Source organism: Rattus norvegicus, chromosome 1 (assembly GCF_036323735.1).
Source record: "Rattus norvegicus strain BN/NHsdMcwi chromosome 1, GRCr8, whole genome shotgun sequence".
Taxonomy (NCBI): Eukaryota; Metazoa; Chordata; class Mammalia; order Rodentia; family Muridae; genus Rattus; species Rattus norvegicus.
Window position 1 is genome coordinate 29,623,373 of NC_086019.1, and position 12,584 is coordinate 29,635,956.

A 12,584-nucleotide genomic window follows, 5' to 3' on the forward strand; every position below is an offset into this window, starting at 1 on the left:
AACAGGCAGAGGTACAGGTGGAGCAGCACCAGCAGTGGAGGCAGCCTTCCTGTTCTCACCCCTTTGCCTGAATCTGAGTACCTAGCTGGACCAGAGATCTCCCTGGAAAGCCTCTAGTACGAAGGTCAACAGCTTTTATTTTTGCCCATTTGACTTTCTCCCTTACACTCTGAATTTTGTGGTTGTTTTGGATATGGCTATGTTTTTGTCCTGATTATGGACCTCCCATACAAATTTTCTGGTTTATTTATTACTATTATATAAGTGTTCTTCTTGTGTGGAGAAAGTCTACGTTTCTATTCCATCAATTTTTTTTGACATTGTCCCTTACGTTCTTAGTACAAGATTCTTCATTATTGTAATGAAAAAGTAAATCCCCACTTTATTCAAACAGTTTAGACTTGAAATCAATACTTTTTCGAAATAAAGACTTTCTTCTTCACATTCTTTACTTGCTCCTTTAATAGAAGTTATGGTCAAACTAGAAATACATTTTTTTTGCCAGTGTCTTTTTCCCTCCAAAACAATTTATTGTAGAAGCTTACATATTGATACTATTTCCCAAGGTTAAATAGGTGTTCTTATAGATAGGAATCATTTTTAAAACAGTGTAATTTTAAACAGCCTTATGAATATCAGAGTGTTCCATAATTGACTTAAGTCAAAGTTGACAACGTACAGGCCCCAAAATAAATAAGCATTTCTCTGAGTAATCCGTAGTTCCAAGTGTGAGAAACAGGATCTTAAGTGTCGATTCCTATGAAAAGCATTCTGTTATAATACTTAACAAAATGTTACACAGCTGCACTTGGCTGGATTTCATTCCGTTGCAGTTTAAAGCAGTTATTGTTAGAAATTATGATGCTTTTGTTCTACTTAATGGTAATTGTATGCAAATTTTGAAATCTGCCACAGGCTGGCTATTTGTGGTAAAAATTGAGGGAGTAATTCTATTTCTTTTTATTTTTTTTCAGGAAAATGGCCAATATCAGGAGTCACTGGCTGTCTCAAAATTGCAGCTATGGTTGCCTACTCAAATTACTAGGAAATTGGAGCTGAGTTTGTAGCAAACGCGAAAACTATTGTACACCAATGTCCTGTTGCTCAGAAACACGGCTAATGCATAAAGGCAGTGAGAGAAAAGATGGTTAAAATAAAAGAAAAATTGGAAAAGTGTTCAGTTACCTAATTTATATTATCCTAAATGAAAATGAAAAGAAAGTGTGTGTGTGTGTGTTTGTGTATGTGTGTGTGTTTGTGTGTGTGTGTGTGTATGTGTGTGTGTGTGAGAGAGAGAGAGAGAGAGAGAGAGAGAGAGAGAGAGAGAGAGAGAAACCATCCTGCTTCAAGTTTTTCTTCTAGTAATAAAAATTGGCCATTCTGTCTTTTGTTGTTGAATTTAATCTTTTTGTAGATGAATGTTTAATCTCACAAATGGATTAAGTTTGAGATAAATTTGAAAGCCAAATGAAAATACAGATACTGTCTTAAGTAAGTCATTCTGGTGAGTAGAAAGCCATAGCACATGAAATGCAAACACAGTAAACACCATCCTGCAGAACCTCTACCAACAGCCACCACTGTAACTAATTAAACTAAATGATGCCTAAGAGATAAATGCTTTCAAATTGTGGGAGACTGTGTACTATTTCATATCACAATTTCTTTATGAATTTGCTTATTTGTATATAATAGTATGTGTGTATGTAGTAGATTTCCTTATGTGATACTTGTTAAAGACTGTGTGTTATTCGTTAAGCCTCCCTTGTTTTATCCTTTAGCCAAACTGTGTATGTATTTTTCCCCCATATAATAGATTTGCTTGGGTTTGGAAGTCACACAGGAACACTGAAGAATTACAGTGACTTTTTAGAAAGTAAACCAAAGCCAGCTTTCTGTTTTGTTTATCTGTCCTATTATATACTACATGGATGAGTTAATTATGTCATTACATATATGTATTTATAATCTAAAAGAACAGATTATTTGTATTTTATAAGATACAAAAATAATCTAACTCCTTTTAAATCTAAATTTACTTGTATACTCTATGATGAACACATGCTAGGATTTGAGGCATTTTTTAGAACTCTGACATAAATTTACATTATCTTTAAATTATCTCCTATACTGTCAAAGACGATTACAAGCTGGTACTATTTTTGCTAAGTCTTTGAATTAAATGCTTCAGTAAAGCAGGGTGTCCAGATGGCTCAGTGGTGATGATGCTTGCTGCCCAACCATAGGAACTGAGCTTGATCCTCATGACCACTAGGGGAAGGAGAAAAGCAACTCCTGAGGGTTGTTCTCCCTGACTTCCATGTGTGATGTGTGTGCCTATGTGTACAAACTCTCTCTCTCTCTCTCTCTATATATATATATATATATATATATATATATATATATATATATATATATATATATATAATTTCAAAACAAACAAACAAAACCAAAGATTTAATAATAAGACATTTTTTTCTATAGTAATTGTCAGGAATGGGAAATTGAGATAGTGTTTCAATTAGCCCAGCCAGCCTCAGCTTCCCTATATGCCTGGCAATAACTTTGAATTTCTGAACCTCTTGACTTTATCTCCTAAGATCTAGGATTACAGACTGATGACACCATGGCCCATCCATCTGCAGCAATTTCTAAACAAACCTATTTCCTTACAAGAGCCTTGAGATCAATATGGTATTATATTGATTTGGCATGTTATTTAATTTGAACATTTATAAGAATTGCATAAAAAAGAGAGACTCTATCCAAGAAAGACTCTCAAATATACTGTAAATGGTTACAGGAAAAGACCTATAAAATATTTTACTTGGACTTAAAAATAATAAGTGCTTTGCAAAAAAATGCCTCTCAGCAAATGCATTTCTTTCATGAATGATGAAATGAACAGAAAGGACATTATTCTAGCATTGAATTAGTAGATAAACAGTCTGGTAATTTACAGCAAAAGCCTTCCTGGTGAATGCTATCAAGATTTCTTGACTGCTTTCAGTGTGTGAATCATATTAATGGATGATATTTCAGCATTAATTACACAAAAAAGAAAAATTTCAGTGTTATCCTTGTGAACTGGATATCAAAATTTTACTTGTTCAGAAAACAACTGTGGTGCCACTGAAGCTAAGCTAAGTCTGAGCCAAAGCATTGAGCCAGCAGATGTCAGAGGTCTGAGTTCCACCATCAGAGACAGCACATTAGTGTAGTAGAGAGGGAAATGAAACCCCACAATTAACCTCACAGTTGATTGATGAGACTGGAGAATTCAAAATGCTGAAATAAAACTGTGGACTGGGAGATGTGGAAGTGAGCAAGAGAAAGAGGCAAAGAGAGTGTTCATGGAATCAATAACTTGATAAAACTAGTTTTCTTAACTATAATTTCTGTCAGACTTCAGACATGACAAAGAGGAAAAAGAGTATTCATTTTGAACTGTATAAAAGTGCTGATAACTTACCAGTTTTGAGCAACAAATCCTCTGTTTTTGTTTCAACATTTCCCAATATTCCTAATCACCCTTAGGATGTCACCCCAGGGCTCTTGATTCTTTCCCATACAATGGAGTTTGCGATTTTTTTTTTTTTGCTTACTTTTTATTAACATACTATAGACCAGCAGAGAGTCTGGGTCTTCAAAGCTCAGTTGTAAGTGGAGCAGGAAGCTGCTTCCTTTAGACAAATACAGGAAAGGCCATTGATCCTTGAGATGTGGCAGAAGAAACCATTAAGTAGAAGGAGAAGTCTCTGAAATCTAAGACCCATCCATAAGCATCGTGGAACTATTGCAGGCCAATCTGTCCTGTGTGCCACATATTTTATTCATTCCATTTCTGCCTTCAATGCCTTTGTGGAAAAAATGTTTCTGTGAAAAAGTATCACTCCATCCTTAGGTTTCAAGCATCACTAGATTCCCAATTGGATACTGGTGTGGTTTGAATGTGAAATGTCCTCTCTCTGTCTCATGCATCTGAAAACTTGGACTCCAACTGGGGCATTATTTTGGAAAGTGAAACCTTAGAGGATGTAGTCTTTCTGGAGGAACAAACAAATAAAAAACACACAACCAAAACAAAAGAAAAGCCAACCAACCAAAACAGAATCAAAATGATAGGAAATAGTTGGTAGGCACAAGAGAGCTTACACAGGGCCCTAATTCCCAAGAACAGCAATAAATTGCAGTCATGGATATGTTTGTGGGATTTAACTTGTGTGATTATGAAGGGGTGAAGAGAGACAGGGTGAAAGGACCGAAAAGAAGAGAGGTGGGATGGAAAAAGTAGGAGATGGAGAATGGGAGTTCACAGAGTAGAATCCCAGTGATCTTTCCTTCCCCTCTGTTGTCCTTCTCACTGAGGACTAATCCATTTAAGCAGTAACATAAAGCTTGACCAAACATCACCATCTTTATTATCTCCCTTGATCCCATGTCCATTTAGCTCCCTCTTATGGGCTGGTTTTGCACACAAGTGATATTTGCTCCTTGACAGCCAAGCAAATTTCCTTCTTAATATGTCACAATCAAAAGAGACAGGCAAAAATGTTCTTGTCTTGGTATTTCTCTGTTTGTAGTAGACATACCCTAAGAACTGTTTAAAAAAACATGATGAATTGTTTATACATCGCAAAACCTTCCTTCAGGTCTCAATTCTACTGTAGACTTTTAAGTATTTCACGTCTTTACAAGGCTTATTTCCCCATACATAGTATTCAAAATCACAACCCCAGTAAGAGAAGTGTTTGGAAATTGGGATTATATGTGAAGGTGATCTCAATAATTTGCAGCAATCACTGGACTTCCTGTGACCCTTGATTTTAGTATAATAAACCCTCAGATTAGTTAAAGGTGCACATTTTCCCAACAGACTAAACATTTACAGATAAAAATGTGTACTCATATTTTGAAAAGTTATACAGCCATTATAAAGAGTATAGAGAACTAATAAATCAACAATGAACTTGACAAGGAGTGAGGTGAAGGGCTGGAGACGGGATACCTGTTGACTGAAGTTGGATCTCTTCTAATAATTTCCACTCTAATATATTAATGTTAGTGGAAAATCTGAAAAATCTGAAAAAAACATTCAGTTTTTCTAATGAACATACTTCATTGAGTTTTATTCAATTTTCTAAGTGTTAATAACACTTAGAAAGAATTGACTCTTCCCCAGCACTGTGTACGAGCAGGTAAGACAATGGCCTGGTTCTCAATAGATTTAAGCTCTGTTCTTTCCTTCTGTCACAGGAACACTCAGAACTGCAGTGTGGGTTAGAAAGATTTCACAGTTAGAATTGATCCAGGTTGTGGCTCAAATTTAATTGCATATTAGGCTCTCATGAGTTATCCACAATGGGAAAAAAGTTGGAAAAGCCTCACCACTTGTTTAATATCTCATGGTTCTATTGAAACCAAAGTGTCTTAATATATACTTACATTTTTGCATCTCTTTAAAAGAACCCCACAGTTTTAAATTCTTGCAATTTCTGAGGATCATGGTGAATGTCCTTATGTATAAATTTTCGGGTGTAAAGAGGAAGGAAATCGAGATGAAGAGAAAAAGGGAGGTATGTGAAAGCAATGCTTAGAGCTTTATATGAAAACATGCCTTCCATTTGTCTTCTGCAATATTATTTTTTGAGCAATATCCATGGCATGGTAAAAATGGAAGACCTATATCAATGTTTTCCTATGTTCATAGGATATCATTTGAAAAGAAGAAACTCAAACTGATTATTAAGTGATCTTCATCACAGAAAATGAATAGAACGTCAAGGAATCCAAGTGAATGAAAACTGATTGAGAGCTAAGTTGGTTCTGTAATTGAAGAATTTACTTGGTGTTCGGTAACCAAGGAGGCAAATATTCCATTCCTTGACTCCTGGGATCCATTATCGACTACTTCATATCTTTGCACCCCCAGAGCTTATTTTAATGCATCTACACAGTTTGTTATATTACCTTAAAATATGTTCCAAGTTATGGTAAAGTTCTATGTCTAACATCAGTAATAGCAGGTTCTGTTGTTGTTGTCATTGTTGTTGATGATGATGATGATGATGATGATGATGATGATGATGATGATGATGATTTGTTTAATTTCTTGCTCGATTGTATTGAGACAGAATTTCAATATTTTGCACAGGCTGGCCTTTAGCACTGTGATTCACTCTTACAGGCCCCATACACCTATGAAATGAGATTGTAAGCTTATGGCATCACTTGCTGAACCCATAATATTTTAAAGTGGTTTGAAGCTACCAATTCTCTATTTTCAGGGCGAAAGAAACAGTGTCTGACCCATGTCAAGTGCAGCCACTGGGTGAATCGGTAAACAGAGCAGTAAGTGTGTTTACGCAGAACAGTGTATTCTCCAGCTAAGATGATAATGGGACAATGAGGTGGGTTTAATGTTCCTATTCAGTATGCAGTTGTTTCTGTGGAATCAAAGACAAATCATCTGGCTCTGACTGAAAATGAAAATCAAAAATCAAAATTTAGAATATTTTTCTCAATATGAAATATAGTTAAGTAGGTACCAGAAAGTCCTCTAATTTCTTGGAAATAACTGCCATTTTATTTTATTTTCCATAGACCACTGACACTTCTATAACATGGGAGCTGTTGAGAATAGTTTTCATACCTGTGATATAGATTCTCATCCAGTGTTGCTTAAATTCTGCTATTGGTATATATTTCTACGTAAATGAAATCATAACAAAGAGCTATACTATGAGAGAGGCAATACACAATTTTAAATATATTTTGATACTACATGTATATGTAGAAGTTTCTAATACATCTGCCATTTTGAAATTTTGTTAGATTTCAGAACTTATGTACACAAATATATTTAATACCACAGAGAAAATTTAGAGCCAACAACTGAGGTTTATAATATGGTTTTGATAAAGGTAGGAATGGTCATATTTATAGGGCTTATTAAATCTCAGAAGACAGCATGAATAATTTCTAAAAAATACAGCACTTTAAATATTATAAAAAATAAATATTACAAAACAATAGAAAAGCAGAACAAAGCAAAAAACAAAAACAACCAAAAGTTCCAGATATTGCCATTGTGTTTTCTAAGGTGAGAATATACTGACAGAATAGCATTGATAACATTGATAAAAATTAATGAGCTGGAGTTATGTTGTGTTATTAATAGAAAGCTAGGGGACAATGATAAATTGTTAATGATGTCTAATAACTTTGGAGCATTTAAAATACTTACCATTCCTATGAATTTATCTATCTGCTAAATTTAATCTCAGATATTTCTCCCTCACTATTCATAAGATTAACAGTCCATTTTCCAAACAATTCTTATAAAAGAAAGAAAGTCAATAATCAGCACAAACCTGATTATTCCCACTGTTAATCCTCATGACCTTACACTGAAGATATGATAGTCAGAGGAGAGAAACTCAACATCGAAAATAGAAGCCTTGTCCAAAATCAGAGTGTCAAGATGTTGGAGTTGGGAGCTGAGTAGGTGTGTGAACACATAGTCTGTTTTTTAAGGCACATAGGTCCTATTAGTAGTTTCCTATTTCTTATACGACACTGAATCTGTCCTGACTTTCCTGCCTTCATGACCTGAAGTCTTGCAGGTAAGCGCACTGCTCTTTACTGGGAAGCCCTTTCTCTAATCATCTCTCTGTGTCTATCTCGGGATCTTTATCTGCTGTGGAGTTGAAGCTTCTAATTCATCATTTGTGGGAATCTGAACTCTAAAGCCATAGTGATTATCGTCACCTTACTGTCAATAAAATGCCCCACTCCTATTTCTCCTTAACCTATGGACTTGGCTTTACCCAACATTTGTTGACAGACTTTTTTAAATTTACTGTGGTCTGACATACTCCTCCTTCTGCATTCCTCTCCTTTCTTCTGCAAACACCTTCTGCAGTATCCATGTTACCTCTACCTCTGTTTCTGATTTCAAAATGGATGTTTTTTTCTCTTCTGGATCAACCATACACTGCATAGGTAATGAACATTGAATTTAATTTTATGTACACTGTAGGGAACATACCTATTATATTTTACCTAATAGAATTTATATGGTGCCTACTTTGCAAATAATCTACCTCTAAAGAAAGAAAATGTGTAGGTTTACTGTATATAAAATGTAAATAATCCTCAATGTGAAGATAGACTTTAATCTAAATGACAAGATATATTTTATGTTTTGTTGTTATACAAATGGAAATTATGCTATTTTTCTTTTGTCAACTTTAAAATACCTTTTTCTATGGGATTTTTTAAAATTTACATTTCAAATGTTATCTCCTTTATGGGTTTCCCTTCCATAATCCCCTATCCCTTCCCCGCCCCTGCTTCTATGACGGTGTTCCCCCTCCCCAACCAACCACTTTCCTGCCTCCTCACCCAGGATCAAGGGCTTCTCCTCTCATTGGTGCCCAACAAGGCCATCTTCTCCTACATATGCAGCTGGAGCCATGAGTTTGTTCATGTGTACTCTGTGAATAATGGTTTAGTCCCTGGGAGCTCTGATTGGTTGGTATTATTGTTCTTCTGGGGTTGCAAGCCCTTTCAGGTCCTTCAGTCCTTTGTCTCACTCCTACAATGGGGACCTCATTCTCTGTTCAATGGTTTGCTGCTAGCATTCGCCTCTGTATTTGTCATGCACTGGCTGAGACAGCAATATCAGGTTCCTGTCAGCAAGCACTTCTGGGCATCAGCAATATTATCTGGATTTGGTTGCTGTGTGTATAAGGGATAGAACCCCAGGTGGGGCAGGTTCTGAATGGCCATTCTTTCAGTCCCTGCTCCAAACATTGTCTCCATATCTCCTGCTATGAATATCATTGTTCCCCCTTTTAAAAAGGACTGAAGTACCTGCACTTTGGTCGTCCTACTTCTTGAGCTTCATTTGTTCTGTGGACTGTATCTTGGATAATTCAAGCTTTTGGGCATTTCAGTGAGTACATAACATGTTTTTATTTTTGTGATAGGGTTACAAAACTCAGAATAATAATTTCTAGTTCCATCCATTTGCCTATGAATTTCATGAAATTGTTTTGATAGCTGAGTGGTAATGCACTATGTAGATGTACTACATTTTCTATATCCATTCCTTTATTAAAGGACATCTGGGGTCTTTCCAGCTCTTGGCTATTATAACTAAAGCCACTATGAACATTGTGGAGCATGTGTCCTTGTTATAAATTAGAGCATCTTTTGGGTATATGCCCAGGAATGGTATAGCTGGGTCCTCATGTAGTTCTATGTCCAATTTTCTGAGGAACTACCACATTGATTTCCAGAGTGATTGTATCACCTTGCAATCCCACCAAAAATGGTAAAGTATTCCTCTTTCTCCTCATACTTCCAAGCATCTGTTGTCACCCGAGTTCTTGCCATTCTGACAGCTGTAAGGTGGAATCTCGGGGTTGTTTTGATTTCCATTTCCCTGAACTTCTCAGCTGAGAATTCTTTGTTTAGCTCTGTGCCCTATTTTTAACAGGGTTATTTGACTGTGTGGAATCTAACTTCTTCAGTTCTTTGTATATATTGGATATTAGCCGTCTATCAGATATAGGATTGGTAAAGATCTTTTCCCAATATGTTGGTTGCCATTTTGTCCTAATGATACTGTCCTTTGCCTTAAAGAAGCTTTGCAGTTTTATGAGGTCCCATTTGTCGATTCTTAATCTTAGAGCATAAACCATTGGTGTTCTATTTCAGAAATTTTTGCCCAGTGCCCATGAACTCGAGGCTCTTCCACACTTTTTCTTCTATTAGTTTGAGTGTATCTGGTTTTATATGGAGGTCCTTGATCCACTTGGACTTGAGAATTGTACATGGTGAGAAAAATGGATCAATTTGCATTCTTCTACATTCTGACCTCCAGTTGAACCAACACCATTTCTTAAAAATGCTCTTTTTTCCACTGGATGGTTTTGGTTCCTTTGTCAAAGATCAAGTGACTATAGGTGTGCGGGTTCATTTCTGGATCTTCAATTCTATTCCATTAATCTATCTGCCTGTCTCTGTACCAACACCATACAATTTTTATCACTATTGCTCTGTAATACAGTTTGAGATCAGGGATGGTGAGTCCCTCTAGAAGTTCTTTTATTGCTGAGTATAGTTTTCGCTATCCTGGGTTCTTGTTTTTCCAAACAAATTTTCCAATTAATCTTCTAACCCTATGAAAAATTCAGTTGTAATTTTGATGGAGATTTATTGAATCTGTAGATTGCTCTTGGCAAAATGGCCATTATTACTATATTAATCCTGCAATTCCATGAGGATGAGAGATCTTTTCATCTTCTGAGATCTTCAATTTCTTTCTTCCGAGACTCTTTTTTTCTTTTTCTTTTTTTCGGAGCTGGGGACCGAACCCAGGGCCTTGCGCTTGCTAGGCAAGCGCTCTACCACTGAGCTAAATCCCCAACCCCTTTCTTCAGAGACCTAAAGTTCTTGTCATACAGATTTTTCACTTGCTTGGTTAAAGTCACACCGAGGTATTTTATATTATTTGTGACTATTGTGAAGGGTGTCATTTCCCTAATTTCTTTCTCAGCATGTTTATCCTTTGAGAAGAGAAAGGCTTCTGATTTGTTTGAATTAATTTTATATCCAGCCACTTTGCTGAAGTTGTTTATCAGACTTTGTAGTTCTCTGGTGGATCTTTTGAGGTCACTTAAGTATACTATCATATCATTGGCAAATAGTGATATTTTGACTTCTTCCTCTCCAATTTGTATCACTTTGACCTCCTTTCATTGTCTGATTGCTCTGGCTAGGATTTTGAATACTACATTGAATAAGTAGGGAGAGAGTGGACAGCCTTGTCTAGTCCCTAAATTTAGTGGGCTTGCTTCAAGTACCTCCCCATTTAGTTTAATGTTGGCAACAGTTTGTATATATTTCTTTTACTATGTTTAGGTATGGGCCTTGAATTCCTGATCTTTCCAGGACTTTTATCATGACCGGGTGTTGAATTTTGGCAAATGCTCTCTAAGCATCTACTGAGATTATCATGTGCTTTTTTTCTCTGAGTTTGTTTAAATAGTAGATTACTTTGATGGATTTCTGTACATGGAACCATCCCTGCATCCCTGGGATGTAGCCTACATGATGAGGATGGATGATTGATTTGATGTGTTCTTGGATTTGGTTTGCATGAAGTTTATTGAGTATTTTTTGCATCGATATTCATAAGGGAAATTGGTCTAAGGTTATCTTTCTATGTTGGGCTTTTGTGTGGTTTAGGTATAAGTGTAATGGTGGCTTCATAAAACGAATTGGGTAGTGTTCCTTCTGTTTCAATTTTGTGGAATAGTTTGGACAGCATTGGTTTTAGTTTTTTTTATGAAGGTCTAATGGAATGATCCAATAAACCCATGTGGTCTGGGAATGCTTTTGGTTAGGAGACTTTTGCTAACTGCTTCTATTTCTTTAGGAGTTATCGGACTGTTTATATGGTTTATCTGATCCTGCTTTAATTTTGTTACCTGGTATCAATCTAGAAAATTGTTCATTTCATCTAGAGTTCCCAGTTTTGTTGAATATAGGCTCCTTTGAATTTCCTCAGATTGTTTTGTTATGCCTCCCTTTTTATTTTTAATTCTGTTAATTTGGATATATTCTCTGTGCCCTCCTGATTAGTCTGGCAAATGGCTTATCTATTTCTTGATTTTCTCACAGAACCAACTCCTGGTTTTGTTGATCCTTTCTATCTTCTTTTTTTTCTACTTGATTGATTTCAGCCCCGAGTTTGATTATTTCCTGCCATCTACTCCTCTTGCGTGTAATTGTTCCTTTTTGTTCTAGAGCTTTTAGGTGTGCTGTCAAACTGCTAGTGTATGTTCTCTGTAGTTTCATTTTGGAGGCACTCAGTGCCATGAGTTTTCCTCTTAGCACTGCTTTCATTGTGTCCCAGAAGTTTGGGTATTTTGTCCCGTCATTTTCATTATTTTCTAAAAAGTCTTTCATTTCTTTCCTTATTTCTTCCTTGACCAAGTTATCATTGAGTAGAGCATTGTTCAGCTTCCATGTATCTGTGGGATTTCTGCCATTTTTGTTGTTATTGAAGACCAGCTTTATTCTGTGGTTACCTGATAGAATATATGGGATTATTTCAACCTTCTTGTAGCTAATGAGGCCTCTTTTGTGACCAATTATATGGCCAATTTTGGAAAAGGTACCATGAGCTGCTGAGAAGAAAGTATATTCTTTGGTTTTAGGTTAAAATGTTCTATAAATCCATTTGGTTCATAACTTCTGTTAGTTTTTTTCTATGTGTCTGTTTAGTTTCTGTTTTCATGACCTGTCCATTGCTGAGAGTGGGGTGTTGAAGTTTCCCACTATTATTGTTGTGTTACAATGTGTGCTTGAGGTTTAGTAAGATTTCTTTTATGAAGGTAGGTGCCCTTGCATTTGGAGCGTAGATATTCAGGATTAAGAGTTCATCTTGGTGGATTTTTCCTTTGATGAATATGGGATGTCCTTCTTTATTTTTATGATAACATTTGGTTGAAAGTTGATTTTATTCGATATTAGAATATCTACTCCAGCATGTTTCTTGGAACTGTTTT

General features: G+C 35.9%; 1 long non-coding RNA gene across 1 annotated transcript in view; it reads left to right on the forward strand.

Moving 5' to 3' along the window:
• Positions 1 to 1,176, forward strand: part of LOC134484977 (uncharacterized) — a 3,820-nt gene extending 2,644 nt beyond the window's left edge. Inside the window, exon 2 of the long non-coding RNA XR_010062842.1 lies at positions 975 to 1,176. This is a non-coding gene — a long non-coding RNA (uncharacterized LOC134484977). The remainder of the gene's footprint in view (positions 1 to 974) is intronic.
• Positions 1,177 to 12,584: the final 11,408 nt, after the last annotated feature.